General features: G+C 41.0%; 1 protein-coding gene across 1 annotated transcript in view; it reads right to left on the bottom strand.

Moving 5' to 3' along the window:
- The window catches only part of PRKCB (protein kinase C beta), a 364,546-nt gene that overhangs the window by 151,873 nt on the left and 199,172 nt on the right, over positions 1–13,501 (bottom strand). The window lies entirely within an intron of this gene.

The following is a 13,501-nucleotide window of genomic DNA, read 5'->3' on the forward strand; positions in this document are numbered from 1 at the left end:
AAGGAGAAGACTAACATTTTTAAAGTGGTGAAAGAAAATAACTGCCAACTTTTAATTCTATACCCCACAAAAAAATCCTCAAAAATGAATGTGAAATAAAGATATTGAAAAAATAATTTCCAATAGGCCCAAACGAAAGTAAATACTAAAGGAAATTCTTTAGGCAGAAAGAAAATAATTCCAGATGGAGATATGAAAATGTAAGAAGGAATGAAGAACAACAAAAAGGATAAATATATGAGTAAAACTAATTGAATGTTGAATGAACGAAGCAATACTAATAATATATAGTTTAAATCACATGTAAAACGAAAATGCATAAGGTAAGATGGAGTAAATGGAATTAAAATGTTTTTTTTAATTTTAGTATTATTGGGAAGTGGTAAAAATACAAGCATATTGGTCAAAGATGTGTTTTTAAAATCTCTAGCATCAGTATAAAAATAATGAAAACAAAACATGACTATCCAGTTAATATAAGGGGAAAAAGAAATAAAATATCCTTGAGTAATACAAAAGAAGGAAAAAAGGAGAAAGAAAAAGAACATAAAACAGGTGAGACAAACAGAAAATAAACAGGAAGATAATAGATATTGTAATGGTTTGAAGGCTTTATAGACCCCAAAAAAGTATGTTCTTAAGTTAATCCATTCCTGCAGGTGTAGACCTATTACAGGTGGGACCTTCTGATTATTTCAATTGAGATGTGACCCACTGCATTCAAGGTGGGTCTTAATCTTCTTACTGAAGTCCTTTATAACAGGATAAAAGAGAAAGAGAAGCACACAGAGAGAAACATCCAGAGAAGTTTAGAGGAAAAAGCCACAGACGGAGAAGCCAGAAGCTGAAGCAATGAAACCAGGAGGGAAGGACCAGCAGATGTCACCATGTGCCTTGCTATCTGACAGAGGAGTCCAAGCTCACCAGTAACCAGTCTTCAGAGAAGGTATCATCCTATTGATGCCTTAATTAGGACATTTTCACAGCCTTAGAACTGTAAATTCATAAGCTGATAAATCCCCATTGTTAAAAGTCAGTGAAGATACATACGTTAATGATGGGGAATTCAAAGGTATAGTAATGGATAGGGGTGATGACTGTTTGTTAATGGGATTATAAGTATCAGAGTTGTATCGAAGATGAATAGGATTGAAAGGAGTTGTTTAAAGGCAGGTATCCCACAGATCAGTACTACAAATATAGATAGGTGCTTGCATGATGTACTTCTAAGGTATAATACTAGTACAAAGAGTTGACAACATAATAGTATATGAGAAAAACCTACCTATTGCATACCAGAGACAATAATTAATAGGAACACCCTACTAGTACCACACAAATACTAGAGACAAATAATTAAGGGCTGGAAAGAGCTATAAGATGTTTTGGGTCATGAGAATTGTTTAAAATGGAGCATGATGAGGATTGTACAACTAAGTGATGATAATGTGAGATATGGATGGGAAAAAAAAAAGTCCATTTCTGGTACATGCATTTCATCAACTTTAGCAAACCAAAACAGATATAAATTCAAATATATCAGAAATTACATTAAATGTAAATGATCTCAACACTTAAATTAAAAATCAAATATGATCAAACAGGATTTTAAAGATTAAATTATGCTTATAAGAGACATACTAAATATAAGGATTGAAAGTGAGAGAAAAATTATATATCTATATGCCATAAAAACCCAAAGAACTATAGTACAGTACAATATATATACCATACTAAACCCCCCCTTCCAAAAAAAAACTGGTATCTTTATACAAATACCAGACAAAGTAGGCTTTAAGGCAAAAAAAAAAAACATGATTTGAAATATGGAGATACATTTCAAAATAATAAAAAGGATCAATCCACCATATAACACTTACAATTTGTAAGAACATTGCTTCCAAATATATAAAGCAAAAATTAAGAAGCCTAAAAGGAGAAAACCCACAATCATAATAGGAGACTTGAACCTAGCTGTTTTGGTAGCAATCAGAACAAGCTGGCAAATATATGTATACAACACATACACCAATAAAGAAGATGTGAATAACACAACACAAATGACCTAATTTACACATATGAAACACTACATGCAACAACTGCAGAATATGTATCCTTTACAAGAAAACAGAATATTGACCAAAATTTTAAAGGACTGAAATTATGTATGTTCTCTGACCACAGTGGAGACAAGCTAGACATCAATAACAAAAAAATAACTAGAATATCCACAATGTTTGAAAATGAAACATATATTTTTAAATACCTATAGGAAAAAGAAAATATAATGGAAATTCAAAACACTGAAAACTTATGAGAGTCAGGTAAAACTGTGATTAAAGGAAAACGTGTAGCTTTAACATGCATTTTATGAAAGAAGAAAGGCTGAAAATCAGTGCTCTAATTAGAGCATTTTGAGATAATTATCTCAAAAAGTTAGAAAAAGAACAGCAAATTAAATACGTACTTTCCCCATTTTGCCACAGTTTTGTTTTGTTTTGTTTTTTAAGTTTTCCCACCCCATCCTTTCCCACTCTACCTTTCTCCTCTTCCCCTACTACCAGATGCCAAGGTTGGCAACCTGGTGTTTACCTTTCTACATTCTTCTCTTTGCTGAGACAAGCACCTCAAACAAGTGGATTAGGAGGGTTATTCTACAAAAAATAGGACCACACTATCCACATTGCTCTTCAAGTGATTTTCTCACTTAACAATACACCATCAATATTTCTCCATGTCAGTCAATTTGGAACTGACTCAAGATTTTTAAACTGCGTATTATTCTACAGCATAGATGAACCACAATTTATTCAACCATTCATTCTTCCTCCAATAGGCACTGAAAAGGTTAGTAGCTTTTTGCCACCACAAGCAATGCCATAAATGCCCTTATATGTCATCCCTAGAGCCTTCAGAATTCCCGGGGCAGAGCTCAAAAGAATCAGAATCTTACATGCTAGCGCTGAAGTTCTTGAGCATTCTTCCTTCCACAATAGCATTCATGTAGGCTATAAGCTCTTTGAGTAGCACATTCTCATGAGAATGCCCAAAATGATGCCCAATTCCCCAAACAGCATGCTGCAAACTCCATTTCTCTCTTCTAAGAAAATATAGCCTAATGAAAGTATATTATCTTAAGTCCAAGCTGGAAACAGAATTCAACTAAGATGGTTCAAGAGACTTTACCTAAGGGACTACCTGCAAACTCAAGAACAGGGTTAAAGGAATCAACAACGGATGGTGAGGCACCCAGAGACTCTCAACAGGGAGATCCATTGCTAATCCTACACCTGAAGGGGCAAAGGCAAGAAACAGTGTTATTGGAGCCCAGTGAAATCTGAAGCTGGGGAGACGGGGCCTCCTGACAACAAGTACTGCCAGAACACATGGCCCAGAATAGAGAATTGGAAAAGAAATACCTCCTCTTCTCTCTCTTCCTATTTGGCAATCTCTTGCATAAACTCAACCAGAAGCAAGAGAGCCCAGGTAGTACACTTTGGGGTCAGCATCCCAAGGCACAGAGGAAAGCAGAAAGTGGATGGGGGAAAGGGAGGTTGAAGATGCAAACAGAGAATAACCAGCACAGCCTGTAAGTGTTAGTAATCATACCAGGGCTGAGTGAATGGCCAAGGATGTTGAAAATCTCCACAGGCTGTCACAGTGCAGGGAAATGAAGTAAGAGTAGACAGAATGTGGTAGAATAGGATGAGCTCACCCACAATGGGTTGATTACAAAGCTAATTCTTGGTTTGCTGTTGACCTCAGGTCAGTTGCTCAACCTCTCTGATTCTCATCTTATTGGCTAAAAAATAAGACAAATCGGTATATTCCATGCTTATGCATCCCCACCTTATGGTTGAGAAACTGAAATGCCAATGAAAGAGTGAAAGCCTGTATCTCCACTCACAAAATCTATAATCTGAACTTGGTCATGTGACTTGCTTTGACTAATGGGACATAAGCCAATGTTATACAAGCAGAGTTGTGAAGAGGGCTTGTTTGAATTGAATTGTCCTCGCTTACTGCTGTTAAGAATTCTATGACCATACCACATGAACAAGCCAGGGTTAGCCTGCTGGATGGTGGGAAACACACCTGGTCAAATCATCTCTGTCACTCCAGCTTACATGGAGCCAACCACCAGGCATGAGAGTGAGGCAATCCTAGACCATCCGGGCCCAGCCAAGCCAACCCAGATCAGAAGAACCTCCCAGAAGATCCACAGAATTTAAAGACAGAATGTTTGTTGTTTTAAGCCACTAGATTTGAGATGACTTGTTATGCAGCAAAAGCTTACTGATACAACTAGCAATGAAATACTGGCAATACGTCTCCTCACTAATAACAGTACAGCAGTGGGTTGAGAATCTAGAGGTGCAAACCACGGGGCAGTGCTGCAGAGGATGCTCTAGTGGCTTGTTTCACAGTGCTGTCCCCAGTGACCTTTCTCAACAGACTGGTTGTTTCCAAAGTCTAGTAGTCCAGTAAGCCCCAAGTTTAAAAAGGGAAAGAAAAAAAAAAAAAGAGGAAAAGAGATACAAGAGACAGAATCTGAATGTTTAGACTGCTTTACACCTCCAGGCTCCCTTTTCCTTTTTAACAAATTGCCCAGTGTAAAGAGCTTTTTTCTTTTTTCCCCCCTGGGAAGTTATTTATTTTTATGGGTTTCTTTCAGGAAATAAAAATCAATTTTGGAATGCAAGTGATACATTTTACTCTCCCAATAATGAAAGCTAGAAAATTAAAGGCCCCAAGGAACAACCTCTCAGTACTAAAATGATGTAGAACGTTCTTGTGTGAACATTTTATAAATTGTGACCACTGTTCGCTGATAGAAACCTCGAAATAGATCAAGGAAGACACAAAGCCACTGCTGGTTATGTCTTCCTATGGGTGGGCCGAGGCAGGATCACCCACCCACAGAAAGACACATCAAGATTAACAGTTCTGTAATTCACAACTCAGGAAAACTGCATGTATCAGGGCACGTTTGCGTGTGTGTCTAGGAAACCTGATTGTGCACTTATTCAACAGATAATGCATGAGCACGTATAATGTGTCTGGGCCTGGGGATACAACAATGCACAAGACAGACGTAGTCAGTGCCTTCAGAAAGACTACAGTTTAGGAAAAGGATACAGACCTGGGACAATGAGTCTAAAGTCAGGTTTCCTGCACACAGACTCTGATATGGAGACTGAGCAGGAGGCTTATCAGCGAATGCCCTCGGGAAGAACACCTGCAGGGAATGAAGAGCCACAAGATAAAACAGAGGGAGAAGTGGAACTGCAGAGCAGTTGCAACAGAGGCCTCACTCAATCCGACAGGAAGCTCTGTAGTTGGGGTGATCCTTCAGGTTTGGCCCCTACTGAGGGGAGGGCTGGGCCTTTGTATCCCCCTCCCCCTCAATCAATCATTGTTGAGGGCAGCCCCTGGAAAACGGCATAACCTTGGGCCATTCAGTTCCCTCCAGGGCAAATGGAGAAGGATTCAACTGTGGGTCACCAGCAGCCAACTCTCCTCAAAGCTTGAGTCAGGACTGCTTCACCGGAAGGTGGGATCTGAGTGGCACGTCACAGTATCCGCTAGATAAGGAATCCTCCTAAGTGTGATATAGGTGTAGATATAGAAAGTCAGAGCTGTGAGTGGGGTACTTAATTTAACTGCTCACTATGGTCCTGTCTAAAAGAGCTTCAATAACTGAAAACTCACTATGTGCTGGGCACCGTGAAGGCCCTGATACACCTTCTCCTTTTATCCTTGCTATGGCCCTGTGAAATATGTGCTATTTTTCCCCACCAGGCAGATGAGACAGCTGAGACTTAGAGAGGTTAAGTAACTTGTCCAAGTCTCACAGCTGGTATGTGGCAGAGACAGGATCTGAATACCTAACTACCTGACAACAAAGTCTGTACCCGTTCCAGTTTGCTAATGCTGTGGGAATGTAAAACACCAGCAATGGATCGACTTCTATAAAGGGGGTTTATTTGGTTACAAAGTTACAGTCTTAAGGCCATAAAGTGTCCAAGGGAACTCATCAACAATCTGGTACCTTCACTGGAGGATGGCCAATGGCATCCAGAAAACCTTTGTTAGCTGGGAAGGCACGTGGCTGGCATCGGCTTCAAAGCTCTGGTTTCAAAATGGCTTTCTCCCAGGACGTTCATCTCTAGGCTGCAGTTCCTCAAAAATGTTATTCTTAATTGCTCTTGGAGCCTTTGTCCTCTCTTAGCTTCTCCAGAGCAAAAGTCTGCTTTCAACGGCCATCGTCAAACTGTCTCTCATCTGCAGCTCCTCTTTCAGCTCCTGTGTGTTCTTCAAAGTGTCCCTCTTGGCTGTAGCAAGCTCTCTCCTTCTGTCTGAGCTTACATAGTGCTCCAGTAAACTAATCAAGGCCCACATTGAATGGGCGGGGTCACACCTCCATGGAAATTATCTAGCCAAAGATCTCATCCACAGTTGAGTGATCACATCACCACAGAAACACCCAATCAAAAGTCTCCAACCCAATGAACACCAATACATTTCCTGCCCATACATCAAAGATAATGACATTTTGGGGGACATAATACATCCAAACCAGCAAAACCTCTTTCTCCTTCCCTCCCGCCCCTTTTGCCATGTATCTTAAGCCCTTCCTGCTTTCTCCCCTTCACACTATGAAACAGTTCAAGTTCCTCTCATCGATAACTTTCTCTCAAGCTGTTCCACTGGCCCCTTCCTTTCACAACCAAAATTACCATAAGAGTTGTCCAAGCTTTTCTTTCCACATTCCCTCCTCTCCTTTCTTCCTTCCTTATCACCCAGCATCCTAGCTGTTACTCCCCACTCTTCAAGTCCCTAATTTTAATGGCCAAATCCCATGACCTGTCTCAACCGTCAGCCTCTTCTAACAATCAGTTGGCAGCATCTAACGTGGCTGGCCATGTCTACTTTCTTAAGCTCTCTCTTTCCTTGGCTCCTATAACCTTCAACTGTCCTGGTTCCTTTCCTTCCTCTAGGACTACAATTTTTTTATTCTCCTTCACTGACTCCTCTTCCTCTGTTAAAGTGGCTCCATTTCCCAGGGTCCCAAAAACACCGATCTTCCAACTCTCCACTAACATCTGTCACAGCCAATGGCTTCACACCCACTGTTATGCTGGGGAATCCCGAATCCATACTGTCAGCTCTATCTCCCCTTTGGATCTCTGGATCTAAAGATCCAAACTCCTGCTGAACACAGTCACCACGTAACTCAAAAACATCTCAGACTCAGCCTCCTCCAAACCAAGATCATCGCTACTCCTTTTAAGTGAACTTCTTTGACCTCTAACACTGATTGATTAGTGAGTTCACTCTCAACACATCTCCCTGAGCCAGAAATCTCAGCTAATCCTTGACTCCCCCATCCTCTCTCTGATCCTCCACATCAAATTATCCTCATCCGTCTGTTTCTGTGGTCACTTTCTTAACTCAAGTGTAAATCAGCAAATTGATACTTTTGTGATCAGAAGCTCCCTGCTGGGTCTTATACCTACTGTTTCCTTGTGGCCTATGAGATCTAGATCAAGTCATTGCCACCCCCAGTGGCTCACCAACTACTGAATAATGTCCAAAAACCTTAGAATGCTTGAGCGAGGTCTTCTGTGATCCAGCATTGATCAATCTTTACAGCTACACTTCATAGTCTAAACACATCAGAAACCCAAGGCAATTCCATGCCCCAGTGGCTTAACCCATCTGGTTATTTTAACCTGACAGCCCACCTTGTACACCTATTTAATCATTTATTCTGCAAATGTTTATTGCATACCTGCATGTTCCAGACTATGCTAGGCACAAGGCATATGGTGGTATGAAAAATAAGGTATATTCTTCCCCTCCATCCAGTAAACGGAAACAGGTTAAGTAACAAGCAAACAAACAGGAGATAATTAATTACATTGTGAGAAATGCAAAGAAAGTACTAAACAGGGTAATGGGATAGAGAATGACTGGCAGGAATTCTTTAGACAAGGCAATCAGGGTAGCCTCTCTGAAAAGGTGACTTTAATTTTTTTTTTAATTAGAGAAGCTCTAGGTTTACAGAAAATTCATGCAGAAAATCCAGGGTTCCCATACACCTCCCCTCCCATAAATGCAGTTTTCTCTATTATTAACATTTGGCATTAGTTCGGTAACTTTGTTACAATTGCTGAAACAATACTATTATAATTGTACTTTAAGTATAGTCCATGGTTTACATTAGGGTTCACTGTTCATGTTGTATAGTCCTATGTGCTTTTTTTTTATTTTTATTCTAGTAACACATGTACACCTAAAATTTCCCCCTTTTAACCGCGTTCAAGTATATAATTCAGTGCTGCTAATTACAGTCACATGTTGTGCTACCATCACCATCTCCATTACCAAAACTTTTCCCTCACCCTAAACAGAAACTCGATACCAATTTAGCATTAACTCCACTCCCTACCCCTGCCCCAAGCCCTGGTAACCTGTATTCTACTTTCTGACTCTATGAATTTGCCTACTCTAATTATTTCATATGAGTGAGATGATACACTATTTGTCCTTTTGTGTCTGGCTTATTTCATTGAACATAATGTCTTTCAAGATTCATCCATGTTGTTTCAGGTATCAGAACTTCATTCCTTTTTATGGCTAAATAACATTACACTGTAACTACCACATTTTGTTTACCCATTCATCTGTTGATGGTCATTTGGGTTGCTTCCATCTTTTGGCAACTATGAATAATGGTGCTATGACCATCAATGCGCAAATATTTGTCCAAGTCCCTATATGAATACTTTCGGGATTCAATACTTTGGGATTCAATACTTTTGGGAATCCCCTAGAAGTGGGATTGCAGGACCATATGGAAATTCTAAACTTTCTGATGAACCACCAAATTGTATTCCACAGTGGCTACACCATTTTACATTTCTACCAACAATGAATGAATGTTCCTATTTCTCCACATCCTCACCAACACCAATTATTCTCCATTTTTTTAATAGTAGCCATTCTAATGAGTGTCAAATGGTATCTCACTGTGGTTTTGATTTGCATTTCCCTGATGGCTAATGAGGTTCAGTATCTTTTCATGTGTTTTCTGGCCATTTGTATATCTTCTTTGGAGAGATGTCTGTTTTATCCATTATTGAAAGTAGTGTCTTTTAAGTCTCCTACTACTACTAATGTAGAACCATTTATTTCTCCTTTCAAATCTGTCAATATATACTTCATATATTTTAAGGCTCTGCCACACGTATGTATATATTTATAATTGCCATGTTTTCTTGTTGAATTGACCCCTTTATCAGTATGTAATGGACTTCTTCTTTGTCCCTTTTAACATTTTTAACTTAAGGTCTATTTTATCTGATATTAGTATAGCTACCCCAACTCTCTTTTGGTTACTATTTGCATGGTATATTTGTCCATCCTTTCACTTTCAACATACTTACGCCCTTGAATTTAAGGTGAATCTCCTGTAAATAGCACATAGTTTGGCCATGCTTTTTTTTACCCATTCTGCCCATCTCTGCCTTTTGACTGCAGAGTTTAATCTATTTACATTTAAAGTCACTACCGGTAATGCAGAACTTTCTTCTGCCATCATTGGTCTTTGTAAGTTGAAAGCACCAATTCACTTCCTAAATCCCCAATTTGACACAGTGGTTAATGGCCAGGGCTTCAGACCTGAAATCAAACTCCAGCTCCGCCACTTCTAAGTTGAACAGCCTTGGGCAATCAGTTAACCTCTCTGAGCCTCAGTTTCCCCATCTCTAAATGGAGGTTAAAATGTGTTAATGCAGGTAAAGGGCTCAGTACTGTGCTGGCTTTGTTACTGTGCATTTTATATTTAGAGAGAGAGAAAGACTTCAATGATTTCTTCAGGGAAACTGTACTGTATACACACCTGCAAAACAAGGAGAAACAAGAAGAAAGATGCCACAGAAGCATCCTTAGGGTCTGCTGCTCTTTGTGAACATGCCAACTTGTCTTTCTCCACTAACCACTCCATGATTTCCTGCAATTTGGTTCATTTTTCTTTGCCCAATCCAAAAGGCCACTCGAGTTGGGACTGCTCAAGCAACAGGCAAAGACAGTGGGTTAGGCTGAAAGAAGAAATCAAAGGTCCATTGATCCTCCACCCAGGGAAGAAGCTCTCAGCCCTCATTCCAAGTCCCTGCAGAGAAGCTGGCGTGAGAACCCAAATCCAGCCAGCTGTAGCTGCTCACTGTAGCTGCGCACACAGCTCCACAGGCGGAAGAGGAGCAGACAATAGCAGTCCCAGTTACCCAGTCATTTCCCTTCCTTCTCTAGCACTCCTCAGATCCCAGCAGGCAGCTGATGATAACTCAGCGGCAGCCGACAGGCCATCTAAAAGCACACTGTCTCTCCAGCTTCCAATCACCAGGTGTCTGAAGGGGTTGCAGGAGTCAGCTTCTCCCCTCATTAAGAGCCCTTTGGTGGGCAGAAAAGATGATTGTAAAAGGAACTGTCAGGTTCATCAACTAACTGATGAGGAGCAGTGCAGAAGCCCCCTGAGCTGGGCCCTCCTGATCCAACCCAATGCGGGGCCCCTCATTTGCATCTCATTTGCATTGCCTATTTAATGGAACTCCAGCTCACACTTGGCGAAATCATTCTGTCATGTGCCAAAGACAGACTCTGCCACCGTGTTTGCGCAAATGACCCTGAGGAAGAGGATCGACGAAGCAAGTCCACACAACTGTCTGCCCTCCAAGAAAACAAGACCTCAATCAGACCGCAGAGACACAGACAGATGTAGACCACACTATTCCAGGATAGATGGCCAGCTAAATAAAACCGTGGTTACATCATGCACGGAGAGACAAGGCCAAACAGAGGGGAAATTCCAAATGTTTTAAAGAGATTGCCTTAGAATGATTTGGGCTAATTGCATGCAAGTCTTGTTCTGTGAATATCAAACGGCACCAGCATCACACAAATGAGCTGTCAGCAGCTTGGTCAAAGTTCCCACGGAAAAGAACCTTTGCCCCACTCAGAATATTCCCTGTTTATTTAACTGATACACACACACCCCTCCTTGGCAAAGGATTTTCAATTTTATTTTCCAAAAGTCACAGGTCCTCCCAGCACTCCTAAATGATATCAGCATTGTCACTCAGTTAAATGTGGTTGTTAAGAGAGCTATGTTAAGACAGACATGGGTTCAAATCCCAGCCTCATCACTTATGAGCTGTGTGACCTTTAGCAAGTCACTTAACCTTTCTGAGCTTTGTTTCTCTATAAAGTAGGGACAATGTTAGTATCTACGTCACAAGGAATAAATGACATAATGCTTGTAAAAGTGCTTGGCACAATGCTTGGTACCTCTCACAAATAGAAAGTTAAGAGATATGCCTGCCTGTGCTTAAGGAAACAAGAAATGAAGCTGTAATACATGGCTTAAAGGATCTATTAGAACCAGTAGAGCCACAACAATGGATCCCCATCTCATTCAGAGTCAAAGGATTATAAAACTGTCAGTGGCTGCTTCCCTGTGATGTCTGACCTCCTCTCCTGCTCCCCTCCCCTTGGCTCACGCCATTCAGACACACTAGCCACCCCGCTGTTTCCTCCAGCACACTGAGCACACTCGTGCCACGAGGCCTTTGCACTGGCTTTGCACATGGCTCCCTCCTCATCCCCTTCAATGTCTTGACTCACGTGTCTCCATCACAGTGACTCCTTCCCTGACTGCCTCCCCTAATATGCAAGTCTGCTCCCCTCCTCCATACTCCCCACCCTCCTGCCCTGCTTTATTTTTCTTCTTAGCACATATCTCCATCTGACATATTATATATATTTTTCTTATTTCCTAGTGTATTGTCTGTCTCACACACTAGAACAGGGGTCAGCAAAATATAGCCCACAGGTCGAATTCCACTCCTGGCCTGTTTTTGTAAATAAAGTTTTATTGGAACCCAGCCATGTCCACTCACTTCATACCATCTGTGGCCACTTTCCCGCTGCAAGAGCAGAGCTGAGGAGCTGCAGCAGAGACCATGTGGTCCACAAAGCCAAAGTTATTTACTCCCTGATCCTTCACAGAAAAAGTGTGTTGGCCCCAGCACTAAAATATAAGGTCCACGAGGGCAGAACTTTGTTTTGTTGTCTGATTAATCCCCCAGTGACTAGGTCACTGCCTACATATAGAAAATGATCTATAACAATAAATATTTGTTGAATGAGTGAACTGAAAGTGGTGGTACACTTCTGCTGCAGACGGGTGGGGGAGAGGAGCCAGAGGGATGGTGAAAGGGAGCTAACTCCACCTCAGAAAGTCAGAGCCAACACCTACAATGGCACAACCATGAAACAGTGACAGAACACGTCAGTAAAATATACAGCATTAAAGTACCAGAGGAAAGAATTAAAGGAGTTTAAAACAGTGTTCTTTCTCCAAGGCAGCATTCCCCCAGACCCACCCAGAAACATCAGCCCTGGGAATTTGTTAGAAATGGAAATTCTCAGGCCCATCCCAGACCTCCTGAATCAGACACTCCGGGGTGGGCCACAGTCTGTGTCCTAACAAACTCTCCAGGTGATTCTGGTGCAAACTCAAGTCTGAGAAACATCACTTTAAGGAATGGAACTGGAGATGGGGCAGGAGATACTACTTCTCATCATAAGCTCTTAAATACATACTGAATTTTCTAAAACTCTATGCCTGGATGGATGGATGGATGGATGGATGGATGGATGGATGGATAGATGGATGACATATAGACATGGCAATGTGGCAAAATGTAAAAATCAGTAAGTCTGGGGAGGGGTATGTTGGAGTGCTCTGTACTGGTTTTGCATTATTTTTGTAACTGTCCTTAAGTCTGAAATTGTTTCAAAATAAAAAGTCTAAGGAAAAAGCCTCTATGTGTAGACACAATCTGATAAAACAAGTAAACAAAAATATTTTAAAACAATAACAAGAAGGGGAAGGGGGCAGTTAGGGAAGTACCACAGACCTAACTCAAAGTTGAATCAGGGAGGTAAAGTCCAGAAGACAGTGAACACAAGAGCAAGAGGATCCAAAAGTTCTCAACATGGCCCTAGAATAAGAATCAACTCTAACAGGATGAAATGTATTAGGGACCAATATAAGGCTCCACCATGAATCAAACAACAACAAAAACAAAAACACCTTGCAAGTGTGTGGGAAACGTAAGCTAGCAGCACCTGGTATAATAGACCTATGAGAGTCAACTGACTGCAAACCCAAGATACACCAACAGTGTGATGCAGCTGGTCTTCCCCCAATCCTCCAAAAAGAATAATGTCACCTTAGGGTACAGAATGAGAATTATATTGTCTGGAATAGTGTTTTTCATATGGAGGGTGTTGAGGATTGAATCATGTCCCCCACAAAAGGCATGTTCAGGTCCCAACCCCTGGTCCTGAGGGTGTGAACCCATTTGTAAACAGGACCTTTGAAGATGTTATTAGTTAAAGTGTGCCAAAACTGAATGAGGCTGGGCCATAATCC

The sequence above is a fragment of the Choloepus didactylus genome, chromosome 21, assembly GCF_015220235.1.
Source record: "Choloepus didactylus isolate mChoDid1 chromosome 21, mChoDid1.pri, whole genome shotgun sequence".
Taxonomy (NCBI): domain Eukaryota; kingdom Metazoa; phylum Chordata; class Mammalia; order Pilosa; family Megalonychidae; genus Choloepus; species Choloepus didactylus.